The sequence below is a fragment of the Sebastes fasciatus genome, chromosome 15, assembly GCF_043250625.1.
Source record: "Sebastes fasciatus isolate fSebFas1 chromosome 15, fSebFas1.pri, whole genome shotgun sequence".
Classification (NCBI taxonomy): domain Eukaryota; kingdom Metazoa; phylum Chordata; class Actinopteri; order Perciformes; family Sebastidae; genus Sebastes; species Sebastes fasciatus.
In genome coordinates this window covers 27,725,857-27,738,443 of record NC_133809.1, presented here as the reverse complement: position 1 = coordinate 27,738,443, position 12,587 = coordinate 27,725,857, and the positions used below count along the sequence as shown (strand labels likewise).

The 12,587-nt window shown below is 43.1% G+C and overlaps 1 protein-coding gene across 2 annotated transcripts in view; it reads left to right on the top strand.

Moving 5' to 3' along the window:
* The first annotated feature begins 2,688 nt into the window (after window positions 1–2,688).
* Window positions 2,689–12,587, top strand: part of daam2 (dishevelled associated activator of morphogenesis 2) — a 136,867-nt gene continuing 126,968 nt past the window's right edge. For both annotated transcript variants that reach the window (XM_074661751.1, XM_074661754.1), the window contains exon 1: window positions 2,689–2,862. The gene's annotated coding sequence lies outside the window, so the exon portion shown is untranslated. The remainder of the gene's footprint in view (window positions 2,863–12,587) is intronic.

Genomic DNA, 12,587 nt, shown 5'->3' with positions numbered 1-12,587 from the left:
ATTTGATTCATATGGGCCCAACTCGTAAACACGGTGAACATGACCCCATTTGAAGGCACCATAAGATGTGGATGTAGTCACCATGACGTCACCCATTGGTTTGTGGACTGCTGTTGAAGCCTCGAGTTCAGCATTTTGGCCGTCGCCATCTAGGTTTTTTGCAACCAGAAGTGACATGAGAGGGTGGAGCTAAGTACAACCGAACGTTGAAAAAGACCAAAGAGGTTATAATGAACTTTCATGAACTGAAAACACAATTTGAAAAGGTTAAAGTTCTAAGGCGGTAACACGGACAACTCCCAGACTGGACGACACCGTGGTAGCGACCTGCCAATCACAAGGTAGCCCCGCCTTAAAGCATCCCCTGCTTTATGGTCTATCTGACTCTAAATGGGACCATTATTTACTAAATGAACATCATGCTGTATTGAAGAAGACTTGAAACTAGCGATTGAGACCATAAACTCATGTTTATAATGTTTACTGAGGTAATAAATCAAGTGAGAAGTAGCCTCATTTTCTCATAGACTTCTATACAATCAGACTTCTTTTTGCAACCAGAGGAGTCGCCCCCTGCTGGCTGTTAGAAAGAATGCAAGTTTAAGGCTTCACTTTTCAGACCCCGGAGGTTGCCCACTGGTATATTCAGACAGACAGTATGAGAAATGTAAAGTGTTTTTTGAACATTAAAGCATGTAAACATGTTCTAGAAACCCAAAATACAAGTATGAACCTGAAAATGAGCATGACATGTTCCCCTTTAATGTTGTACAAGTACATGAGGATTTGATTCAGTACAATGAGCACAAATCAGCGACCCTGACTACCACACTGTTCTGTATGGCAGGGTTAGATAATGCTGGAAGCTGTTTTGTCCTAATAGCATGAAGGTATTTAAGGAATCCCAAACAATGCAGGTAGCAGCTGCTTCTACTTTCATTTTGACACCATATAACTGCACGTTCGCTGTCACATTAACAGCAAAATGCCTACTGGCAACCCTTTAAGTCTTCCAGCTGCTATTTTTAAATGACATGAAAGACATGAGAAATATCATTCCTCTCTGCCTCTGAAGATGTACATGGAAATTGTCTCACACAAATCACAGCGGGGCTTGTGTCATTCTCAAACAAAGGAAATTAGTATTGATGTCCATGTATGAGCCCAGGTCAAAGCGGATGCCCAGAATTTGCAATTAATGGAGGATTAGGGGCTGCCAGGAGATCAAAACACAGCCAGTCATACTGTTTCTTCATATTTCAGAGGATTAAATGCTTAGCAGCTGGGGACGCAAGACCTGTACTTCATGTTTGGGAAACTTCATTGGAGCTTATTTCATTGGCAAACACGAGATCTGTAGTACATTTAAACCTGTTTATAACTTACTTCAAGCTGTTTTCTAGTCACACCTATTACACTATATATCTTCATGGCTGTAGTATTTGTGGTAATTATCTATTAATATCTAATTATGTGGCGTTAGCTGCTATATATTACCTTGCAAACATGTGTTGCACTTTTGCCACAGGGAGCATTGACCAAAAGTTTTGATGACTTGCAACTTAACTTGACAGAAAATAACTTGACTTGAAACTCGACTTGGACTTGAAAGTTAAAGGTCCCATATTATGCAGATTTTCAGGTTCATACTTGTATTTTGTGTTTCTACTAGAAAATGTTTACATGCTATAATGTTAAAAAAAAAGCTTTATGTGCCTCATACTGTCTGCCTGAATATACCTGTATTTACCCTCTGTCTGAAACGCTCCGTTTTAGTGCATTTTGACAGAATTGCGTTGCTAGGCAACAGCTTGGGTCCATGTGTACTTCCTGTCAGCTGATGATATTCACATACACTGCAACCAGGAAATAAACTGGGACACGTTTAGAATGTTTACGTTTAAAACTGTGTAAAGGGTCTAAATATTGTATATTTGTGACATCACGAATGGGCAGAAATCCTGACAGCTTGTTTCAAATGCAGAGTTTCTGAATACGGGCTGTGTTTCACAGTATTTACATGGGACTTAAGCCTGCTTTATAATAAAAAAACATGAAAATCTCACTTTTTTATAATATGGGACCTTTAAAGAAAGTGTGCTCCGGATGGTGGGCGGTGCTTGGTATTTCCTCAACCGATCTCAACATGGTTGCCGGGTCACAATCTCTCACATTTTGCAGCAAAACAGTGCACTACAAGATGTTTCTGAAAACAGTTTATGCAAGAAATAGTCGTTACAGTAACAGAATATTGATTCATATTTGTTCAGCCTAATTTGACCGTTTGATCTGAGTTTGCGAGTGATCAACAGCCGGCTCTCATAGACAGCAGCTGGACAGCAGACCTCAGATCAGCTCTTACTGCTTGTTTTCCTCCGGGTCTGTGAAATCTTGCATATGCCGTTAGGGAGCACCGGAGGACACCGGAGGACACAGAGGCACATGATTTCTTTCAGATTATCTTCTGTAGGCTACTACTGTCTTTTTTTAAATTGTTACAATTCTTCCTACTGCAGCTTTAATAATGAAATGTTTCACTTCTGACTGTGATAGTGTTTCATCCTCACTTTCAACACACACCCAGAGACAGACTGCAGACAGACAGGCAGACAGACAGAGTGCGGTAGCTTTAAGAGGGGAGGCGTGGTGCTGCTGTTTTGACCGACTTGTCAGTCCCTTCCTTCACTCTCCACTATCACTCAGCTCTGAATGAACAGCCTCGTACAGTCAGTCGGAGGAGCAGGGCATCGGCTCTCTGTTGATCCAGCCCACCGCGACACTACACTACATTACATTTGGGTCGGATTCGTGTGGTGACAGCGACAAGGGATTATTATCGTTTCTCTGCAACGAAGCCGGGAGGTAAATTGACAATTTCAACTGCAAAAATCCATGTGAATTGAGCGGTATAGTAGGGTTTACCTTGTGATGGTGCTTCTCTCTTCAGCAGAACAGGAGTCATAGGCTGGATATCTATCATACTGAACATGGGAGTGTTGGAGTATTAGCTGCGTTGCGTAATTACGCATTTTAGAATATGGTTTAAGATGGAAATGCGAATCATCATCATGCCAATTAAGCTCCAGCACCTGATGTGGAGACTGGATATTAATATTAAAGCAATATGGGAACATGATTAATGGCTCCATACCACCTGCTTCCCATCAAATATATATATAGCACGTTTTGGGCCACCATTTGATGCATATTGGTTACTTTAGATGCACTATTGCGCATGACAGTCTGCCCACACCGATTCTTTTTTTTGGTGACATTATTATCATTTTTTCGGTTGTTGATGCCGATGTGTGTTGTGACAATGCTGGGCTGCATTCAGGCTTCACGTGATGCGCAATGCATTTGACCTCGATATTATAACCAGGCGGCTGTGTGTGTGTGTGTCTGTGTGTGTGCGTGGTGCGTTCACTGGGCCACACGGACGTGTAGTTCCGGTGAGCGTCCATAGAGCGCGCTGCTGCGTCACCTCAACTGCTCCGTCATCACAGTCAGTCACACTGCAAAAGATGACTATTCACAATAACAAGGCATGCTGTGTAGTAGGTGTTCAAATCAATTTTTTTACTGTCAGAGTGAGATTCTCACTATAGTACTTTTTCTGTTTTTGGTTCTGTTTTTTTGTTTTTTTTCTCCAAAAGAAAATCTTAAGAAATAGTAGATATATGAAAATTAACCAATTCTATATCATCTCTTTGGAACATATTTTGAAAATATGACTTTCAGAAGATATTCTTCTTCTTGCAGTGTTCCCTCTCGAGCTAAATGTGGCTGCAGCAACCATTCAGGTTTCCACCCTGACATCATCAGCATGTTAAAATATGTTGTCAGGCTATTAAATAGGCGTTATCAGTCGCTATAAAGCCCAATAGATGTAGGTCAATAGGGGTCTACTACACCCACTAGTAGGTTTTATCATCTTCACATGGTAGATCACCGAAAGAAGGTATAAAATTACACGATAGCGACCTCTAGCAACCGTAGTAATCATGACAGTTGCCTAAGCCTAAAGGAGTTGTAGTTTTGTTGCCTAAACCTAAAGAAGGTGTAGTTTTGTTGCCTAAATCTAAAGAAGTTGTAGGTCTATTAGCTAAATCTAAAGAAGTTGTAGTTTTATCACCTAAACTTAAAGAAGTTGTAGTTTTGTTGCCTAAATCTAAAAAAGTTGTAGTTTTATTGCCTAAACCTAACTGTTTTGTTGCCTAAACCTAAATAAGTTTTTTTTTTTTGTTGTTGCCTAAACCTAACATTCAGTTTAACAACATGTTAGAACGTGTGGTTTTTAAGTTTTACTTTCACTTTTACAACCTAGTAGGCCCAGTAGGCCCATAATGACCCACATCTATGGTACTTATAGCGACTGATAACACCTATTTAACGGCCTGATAACAGTTGAATCGGGTGCAGCTGCAGCAACAGAAAACAGGTGTCTCCTCACAACTGTTTAAATCTTAGAAATGAATCCGGTCGATCTGATTGGTAAAAGCTTGAGATTTCTAGTCTCATGTCGGATTCCAAATTGGCGTTTTGTTCCAAATGAAAACATTTGTAATCAGGGAAATGAAGGGGAAATGCTTGCACACTCGGGGGCATCCATGTATGCCTCTTAAAGCCCACGCTGCTACTCAGTTTATAGGATGGGAAGCCATTTAATCTGACTGAACATCTGGCAGTGATGCAGCATTGGCTCCTCTTGGTCAGTTGTTGAGGCTTTACAAGCACAGCGCCATGCTAAGCGCAAAATCATCCCCTCATCCCCTCCTCCTCCTCCTCCTTCTCCTCCTCCTCGTCCTCGCTTTGCATCTGCTACATTCCTCCTACTGGATCGAGATTGGGCTGCTTGGGAGCATCAAGAGAACCTCACTGTTTTTGGTCACAGTTCGGAGAAATTAGAATACAAAATAAAAATGCTGATTGTTGGGTGAAAGGATTGGAATGGATTACGACATAGAAATTACATTTTAATCATGCTAACCCATTGGGGGTAAGTGGCTTGCAGGATTTGCCCATGTAAGGCTGCTGAAGGAGTTTTCAACAATGTGTAATGCACATACTTTACAGGCATCAATGGGCTGCCCACTGAACCCCATACTTGTGTTAATGGACATCAGCAATGGATGGATTTAGTGAAAGAGCCTTGCTGCACTATAGCCGGCTGTATATCTCTAAGCAGAGCTGCAATCCACTGAGCTTTTAATATGCTTTAAGCTTTTTCACAGGTTCTGCATGTCAAATCATATAGAAAAACTGGACTATTTGTCTATTTACTCTCAAATCAGACCAGAGCAGCTGTTGCAGCGATTTGGCTGGAGTATTTTTAGGTCCACTGTTTTGATTACTGCGCATAATCCTTGTCCAGCTACCTGTGTGTTTTCAGAGGGGAGGGAGGGAAGAAAAATAGGTCCGACATCCAAAAGCAACACGGACCACTGGGCTGAGGTGCTCTGCCTCCGGCGGTGCACCCTGCTGACTGAGCCGAGGGTTGGTTGCGTGTGCGTTTCTGTGGCGGAAGGATGACTGGAAGCCTCGCTCGGCTCAGGGTGGCCGCGTGTGTTAACAGGTATCGGGGGGGCGGCCACATGTGGTGTGTGTGTGTGTGTGTGTGTGTGCCCAGTCGAATCTCCTGTGCCACAGGGGAAAGGGTGGCCAGCAGGAGAAAGACAGGGCCATTGTTCCCAACCAGCCACCGAGGCAGAGGTTGACTCACTTTCCAGCAGGGCCAGACGTTTTGTTTGGCAATTGCTTTTGCCCGTCGGGGCTGTAAGGTGAGAATCTGGCGTGGCGGGCAGGATGGGGCAGGAGCTGGGGCATGCTCTCGGTGCAGGGAGGGCGACGCCGCTGCTCAAATCTTCTGCATCTTTTGTGCAGCCTTCACTGTAAACACACGTCTGCAGCCGATCCACTGATTCGTTGTAGAATTTGTCAGAGGCACTAGGATGCACCGATACTGATACCGGATCTGATATCGGGCCGATACTGATTCAAAAAGCTGAATCGGGTATCGGTGACAATGGGGCTGATCTGTATATTATATACATTATAGACTTAATTCCATAGTTTTTACCATTTTGTTGCTGCATTAAAAAGTTTTACACTTGAATTGTAATTCCTGTTAATTTTGAAGATTTTTTTTTTACCAAGTTGCTGGTGCACGATTTATTATTTTAATAATAAATAACAATTCAGTAAACTTATAGCCATGTATTTATCTGTTACATTTTGTTTTACAAAGTTAGGAAAACAACAATTCGTCACGCCCCCGGTGTGTAAAGGCCTTTACACATAAAAGAATGATCCCAGTCACGTCCACACAGTGAGGCATACAGCTTATTGATTAAACACTGGTATCGGATCAGTGATCGGTAAAAAAGCCCAGGTATCGGTATCTTATCGGGACTGAAAAAGTCGGATCGGTGCATCCCTAACAGGCACTCTGGATTAAGATATACATTGTATGTGGTCCAACTGTGACTTTTAATAAATCAGTATGTGACAGATACTGATCATCACAGCATGTACAGTAGAAAGCTCTGACATGTTACAGTTCATCAACAAGCATTCCAAGTCTTGGCTCAGTCTGGCCTTGTGAAACTCGCATCCTAAAAGTTTGCCAGCAGTCAGCCCTTCTTCTTTTTCCTCTTAACTCATCACCAACACACTGAGCGGCCACAGTGCACGTATAAAGGCAGGCCTCATGCCAGCCTCTCTGCTCCGGCCCAGTCTTCTCTTTGTGCGGTGGATAGGCAGCCAGGCAGCATGCCGGCTTACTGTATCTGTGCAGAGTTTCTGGCGCAGAGCGAAGGAGTCTGGGAGTAATTAGCTGCGAGGGTATAATCCTGTACCAGACACAGTGTTGCATCTGTGTGCATGCCCCCCCCCCCCCCCCCCACCCCTCCCTTCTTCTCCTCCCAATCCTCAACCCCACCTCTCCTACTTTACTAGCACCTTCATTTATGAGTACATGTGAAAATGGTGAAACTCGTCTGGTTCACAGATTGTTTTTGCAGCAGGGGGGCAACCATATTTTACTCCATGAATTACAGCCTGCACTATACAGTGCCAAATCTCTGAAGGAAAGGGCACAGCACACGAATGTTCAGTCACTGTGAAAGAACTTGAATCGTAAACCTGATTTATACGGCATATTTTAATAATTGAAATTGGTTTTGGTAGATTAGACAAAACATGGAAAGGTTTACATTTTGGACACTAGACTTTTTTTTTAATTGGGGATGCTGGGTTAGATACAGATTTGGACATGTTTATTTGAGGTTTAAAGGTGCAGTGTGTAGGATTTGGTTGCAGTCTGCAACCGGCTGAAACTTCTCCCGTGTGCCGAGCGTGTAGAAGAACTACGTTGGCTGATGCGAAAATGTGAAAACGCGAATGCCGCCTCTCTAGAGCCAGTGTTTGGTTTGTCCATTCTGGGCTACTGTAGAAACATAGCCGACTCCATGAAGAGGACCCACTCCCTATGTAGATATAAACCGCTCATTCTAAGCTAACGAAAACACAATTCTTATTTTCAGGAGATTATACATTAAAGAAAACATACTTGTCAAATTACATTCAATAGTTCCCCCTAAATGTTACACACTGGTCTTTAAAAGGGGAACACCACCTAAATTAATAATTCCAATATGTTGTTTCCATGGCTGAGGAAAGTTCAATCAATATTAGTGAACATAAGCTGCTCTCTCTCCAAGCCAGAAACCAGAAAAATAAGTCTTAAACTTGTGATGTCATCAGGTAAAAAGTCTGGAGCTGCCCCATAGACAATGAATGGGAGACTGCTGTTGTGTTGTTTTCTTTTTTATCCCAAAATGAGCTTTATTCTACTGTAGTGTTCTCAGTTGTGAATATATATACTCAGAACATTCCCCTGGGTGCTCTCAGCGTCATTTTTGATTTTAAAATCCAATTCATTGTCTATGGAGGAGGACCTTTATACCCTATGACATCACAAGTTTGAGTTTCAGCACTCTAGTTTTTGGATTTGGGAGAGTTGTTCATGTAGTTGTTCATACTAATATTTTTTGGACTGTCTTAGACCATAAGAATAACGTATGAATTTTGAAAATTAGCATAGTTTCCCTTTAAAAATCTCTCTAAAAATACAGTCAGATGATGACAGATTCGTTATCTTTTCTTTTTACCTCAAGCAATAGCCCGATCCCATCTTTTATTAGAACAGGTCCTGTCTACAGGGGCTCAGTGTGCAGGTCTTTGCTGACGGGTGTATTGCAACAGGCTCTAGTCTGTTTCTCCCATACAGTAGTGAGGCTGTTATCCGCTGTGAAGAACCTGAATTGGAGAGGAACTGCAGCATGGCAGGACTGCCCCAGAATGCCAGAGAAACCTTGGCAACAGATCAGCATGGGGGGGTTATCCAACTGTGAAGCAGCGCTGATATGATCTTAATGTACCTCCGTTGGCACCTCACCTCAATGAGCTGTCCGACATTTACTTTCTCTTTCTGTTCTTCGCGTCACTCTTGCATCTTAGTCTAGTTATTGTGTATATAAAGTTATGCAACCGTAATTGCTTGGAAAAACCAACATCCGTGGGTCATACCTCTTTGTCGAAGGAGGATACCTCTTGTCCGATGTGATCTATTTAACAAAACAGTGCGAGACACTTTGCATTCGTCCTTTCTTATCCCTCCTTCTCCTTTTTCCTCCTCCTCCTCCATCTGTCCCTATAGTCTAATTTCCCCGCGTTACGTAATCGTGTGGTTAATTAAAATCTCATAAACCCCCAGATACTTTATCATAGGATAGACACCTCCAGTTTCTGTTCTCGCGGTTCTGCACAATGTGCCAGTGTTAGCCCAGGCGTTTGTGCTCTCTAGTGTTTTTGGAAACAGTAGCTTGCTGCCTTGACTACCTGATTAGACTTGCATGTTTCCACCACTGGTATAAATTAGAGGCAATTTAAGTCTCGGTTTCACCAACGCATCGGTCCGATGCTACGGATGGGGGAGCTTGTGGCCGCGGTAAAGGTGGTATTTTTGCATTAAGTGCGCGTGATGGCCGGATGATTGGTTCTTCAATCATATTGGGGCCGTACGCACGGGGAGCAGGTGCTCGTGTAAGATTGCCTCTTTAATGTCTTGAGGAATTATTTCCCCATCACTGGGGAAAGATTTAGCACTGGGGGTAATGGAGGTTGAGAACATCCTAATACGTCTTCACTTCCTGACAGCTCCCCCCACCCCCCTCCCTGTTCCCAACCACGGTCCCCTTTACCCTGTACCCTCCTTCACCCCCCAGACAACTAACTCAATGAAATGGTTGTCTCGCTCCCCTGTCTCCATGTAGTCACAGGCAATTAGCTCCCGTCAAAATACACCGCCGGACCGTGGGTTGAGACTCGGGCATCCGAACCCCTTGCTCCTGCCCCTACTACGCTTGGCTAATATTACCCTGAGCTACCGGGAAAGGGCCAGATAGGTTTTGTCAGTAGAGAGAGGGGGGTTCTCGCACAGGTTCCCACTCGGGACCTGTGCGCGTGCTACCTCGCTGAGCACAAAGCAGCTCTTTCACTTGGGATCTGGAGCACATATGGAACCGCTTATCAAACCTCCAGTGCGTCAGTCGCCCCGTACTCTCTCGGCTGCAGGTTTCCCCCCTCACCTCCGCATCTCCGATTCACTTTGCCTCTGAAATTAGCTTGACAGGCTGCACCTGGGAGATGTTTCTCCATCTGCCCTTGCTCCTCGGTATACTCCTCAAAACCCGAATCCCACACACTACCTTGAGGTTTATTCATATAAGTACCCCTTAAAATAAATTTGGTTTCCTGGATGTTCTGTTTTGACCTTGTGGTGTGTACACACCATCCAGTGGACATAACTAAGCACTGGTTTTTGAACCACTAATGACCACCTGCACTCATCCACGTAGGGTAGACTTCCATAGTGATGCATGTGTTCGCATTCCAGTTGATATTACAATTGATTCACTGATATTTTCACCACGGGACATTTGGCATTAATTGCCGTTGTTGCTTTATCACAAATTTTAAGTTAAAGGGGACATATCATACAATTTTTTAAGGTTCATTCTTTTTTATTTTGGGGTTCTACTAGAACATGTTTACATGCTTTAATGTTCCAAAAACACATTCTTTTTCTGTCTGTCTGAATATACTTGTATTCACCCCCTGTCTGAAACACTCGTTTTAGCGCCTGTCTCTTTAAGACAGAAAAAGCCTAGTCGGCTCTGATTGGTCAGCATTTTCCGGTCTTCCGCATCTGCGCTGTTGCCCTCTTCACAGTGTCACTGCAGCCGGGGACTCACTGTGTGTGTGTTAACTACATGGGGTTTAGTGGCACTTCTACCGGTATAGTGGCACTTCTACCGGTATAGTTGTGACATCACAATGTTAGGGAAGTCCTGATGGCTCGTTCAAAGTCAGTTTTAAAGCTAGAGTGAAGTCACTGAGAAACTAAAAAACCTAAGGAATCCATTGGTACGAACCATGTCATACTAGCTTGTCGTGAAGGAGGTTAAATAATGCTCTTAACTTGCGCTAAATGTTGGCGAGGAAAAACTGTCATGGCCATTTTCAAAGGGGTCCCCTTGACCTCTGACCTCAAGATATGTAAATTAAAATGGGTTCTATGGGTACCCACAAGTCTCCCCTTTACAGACATGACCCACTTTATGATAATCACATGCAGTTTGGGGAAAGTCATAGTCAAGTCAGCACACTGACACACTGACAGCTGTTGTTGCCTGTTGGGCTGCAGTTTGCCATGTTATGATTTGAGCATACTGTTTTATGCTAAATGCAGTACCTGTGAGGGTTTCTGGACAATATCTGTCATTGTTTTGTGTTGTTAATTGATTTCCAATAAAAAATATATACATACATTTGCATAAAGCAGCATATTTGTCCACTCCAATGTTGATAAGAGTATTAAATACTTGACAAATCTCCCTTTTAAGGTACATTTTGAACAGATAAAAATGTGTGATTAATTTGCGATTAATTGTAGACAAGGGGTTAATTGCAATTAAATCGACTGACAGCCCTAATTATGATACTTTCACAGTATTTATATAGCATCTAGACCTGTTCTATATTAAAAAAAAGACTTGAAAATCTCACTTTCTACAATATGTGATCTTTAAGGTGATATGACCTTAATCCAAGGTCCTGCATTTAGTAGAGCTTGCTCGTCTTTCCTTGAATGAATTAGTGTCCGCACAAAATTATAGAAACGCTATTTTAAACAGTAACACAATGCCAGCGTGACATCATCTCCAAGGATTGGCCTCTAAACTGCACAGCTGGGTGCAGATAACGGAGCAGCTTGGATGTTTATTTTTTTCCCCTTTCTGCATTCCAGCTTCTTATTTATAATGGCTATGATATCCAGCTCGGGGGGTTACTTCTATAAAAGGAAGTTTGACAACTTCTGCCGACCCACTCGGAAGGAGGCTCGCATGCCACATTTTCTCAAGATGTAACCTTTAGATTTCCAGAAGAAGGACATCAATCACAACTGGAAAAGAATGGCAAGTTTGGCTTAGGGGTCAGAGACGGTGGGATATGTGACCGGAGACCTGACTGCAAACGCTGCAGGATCAAAACACAAAGCTATCAGCTCCCTCAGTAGGGTACTGCTTTTGAGTCATCCAGGTGTATCCTCAAAAGGATTTATGGCCCTGACGTTGTTCTGCAATAAGGAATTGTGAAATGATGGTAACAGATGCAGCTCTTTGTATCGGAGGTCAAACCTATGTTTTTGTTGAGAGTAGACTCAACACACGGTTAACTGTGGTGAAAGGTGACCTTTTGACCCGTGACCTGCTCCAACTGCCTGGCTGGCCCTCTAGGAAATAGATTGTGTTTACAAAGCGTTCGTCATTATGCGCTTTAGATTTAATTATCTTGACATGTTGGGTTTGGTAGATAATGGCATTCAAAATCCATCTGTCTGAGTCATGTGGCTTTGTTTTGCCGACGTTTGAACGACACCCAGCTCCTCTTTAACCCATGGATGTATAAAGAGAACTGGATACAGCGTTGTAGGCGGGCTCCTGTTCATTCCTATGAGAGTTGCTCAGTGGCGCATGATGCCAAAATGGCTCGACTGCCGAGTGATAAAATACCCGGATCATCTGGCGATCTTCCGCATCCATTGGGCCCACAGAACAGGCGCAGTAGCGTTTCCTTTAATTCCGCCTCCCAGCCCTCGGTCTGGCCTCGGTCTGGGTCTCATTCACATGAACGGATGAAGGGAAATAACTCTGGATTCAGCTATTAGTGCCTTTCACAACTTTTAGGACCCAACGATTCAAATGAGGGCTTTTCAAGTGTTCGTACTGGGAAGTTAATTTACCTCAAAAAGAAAATTATCCGCTGATTTACAGACGTCTCTTTCCCAAAGTAAGTCTATGGGGAAAAAGTATTTTTGGGCACAATGGCATCACGTGACGGACACGGCAGTTTGGCCACTATGAAAATTTGCTTCATATCCCGGCATATCTTCCTAGGGGCTTGCCTTAACCTGAGAATTCCCTCCGCTTTTAGTAGATTTGGTCCCCGTTGTCAAACTTGAC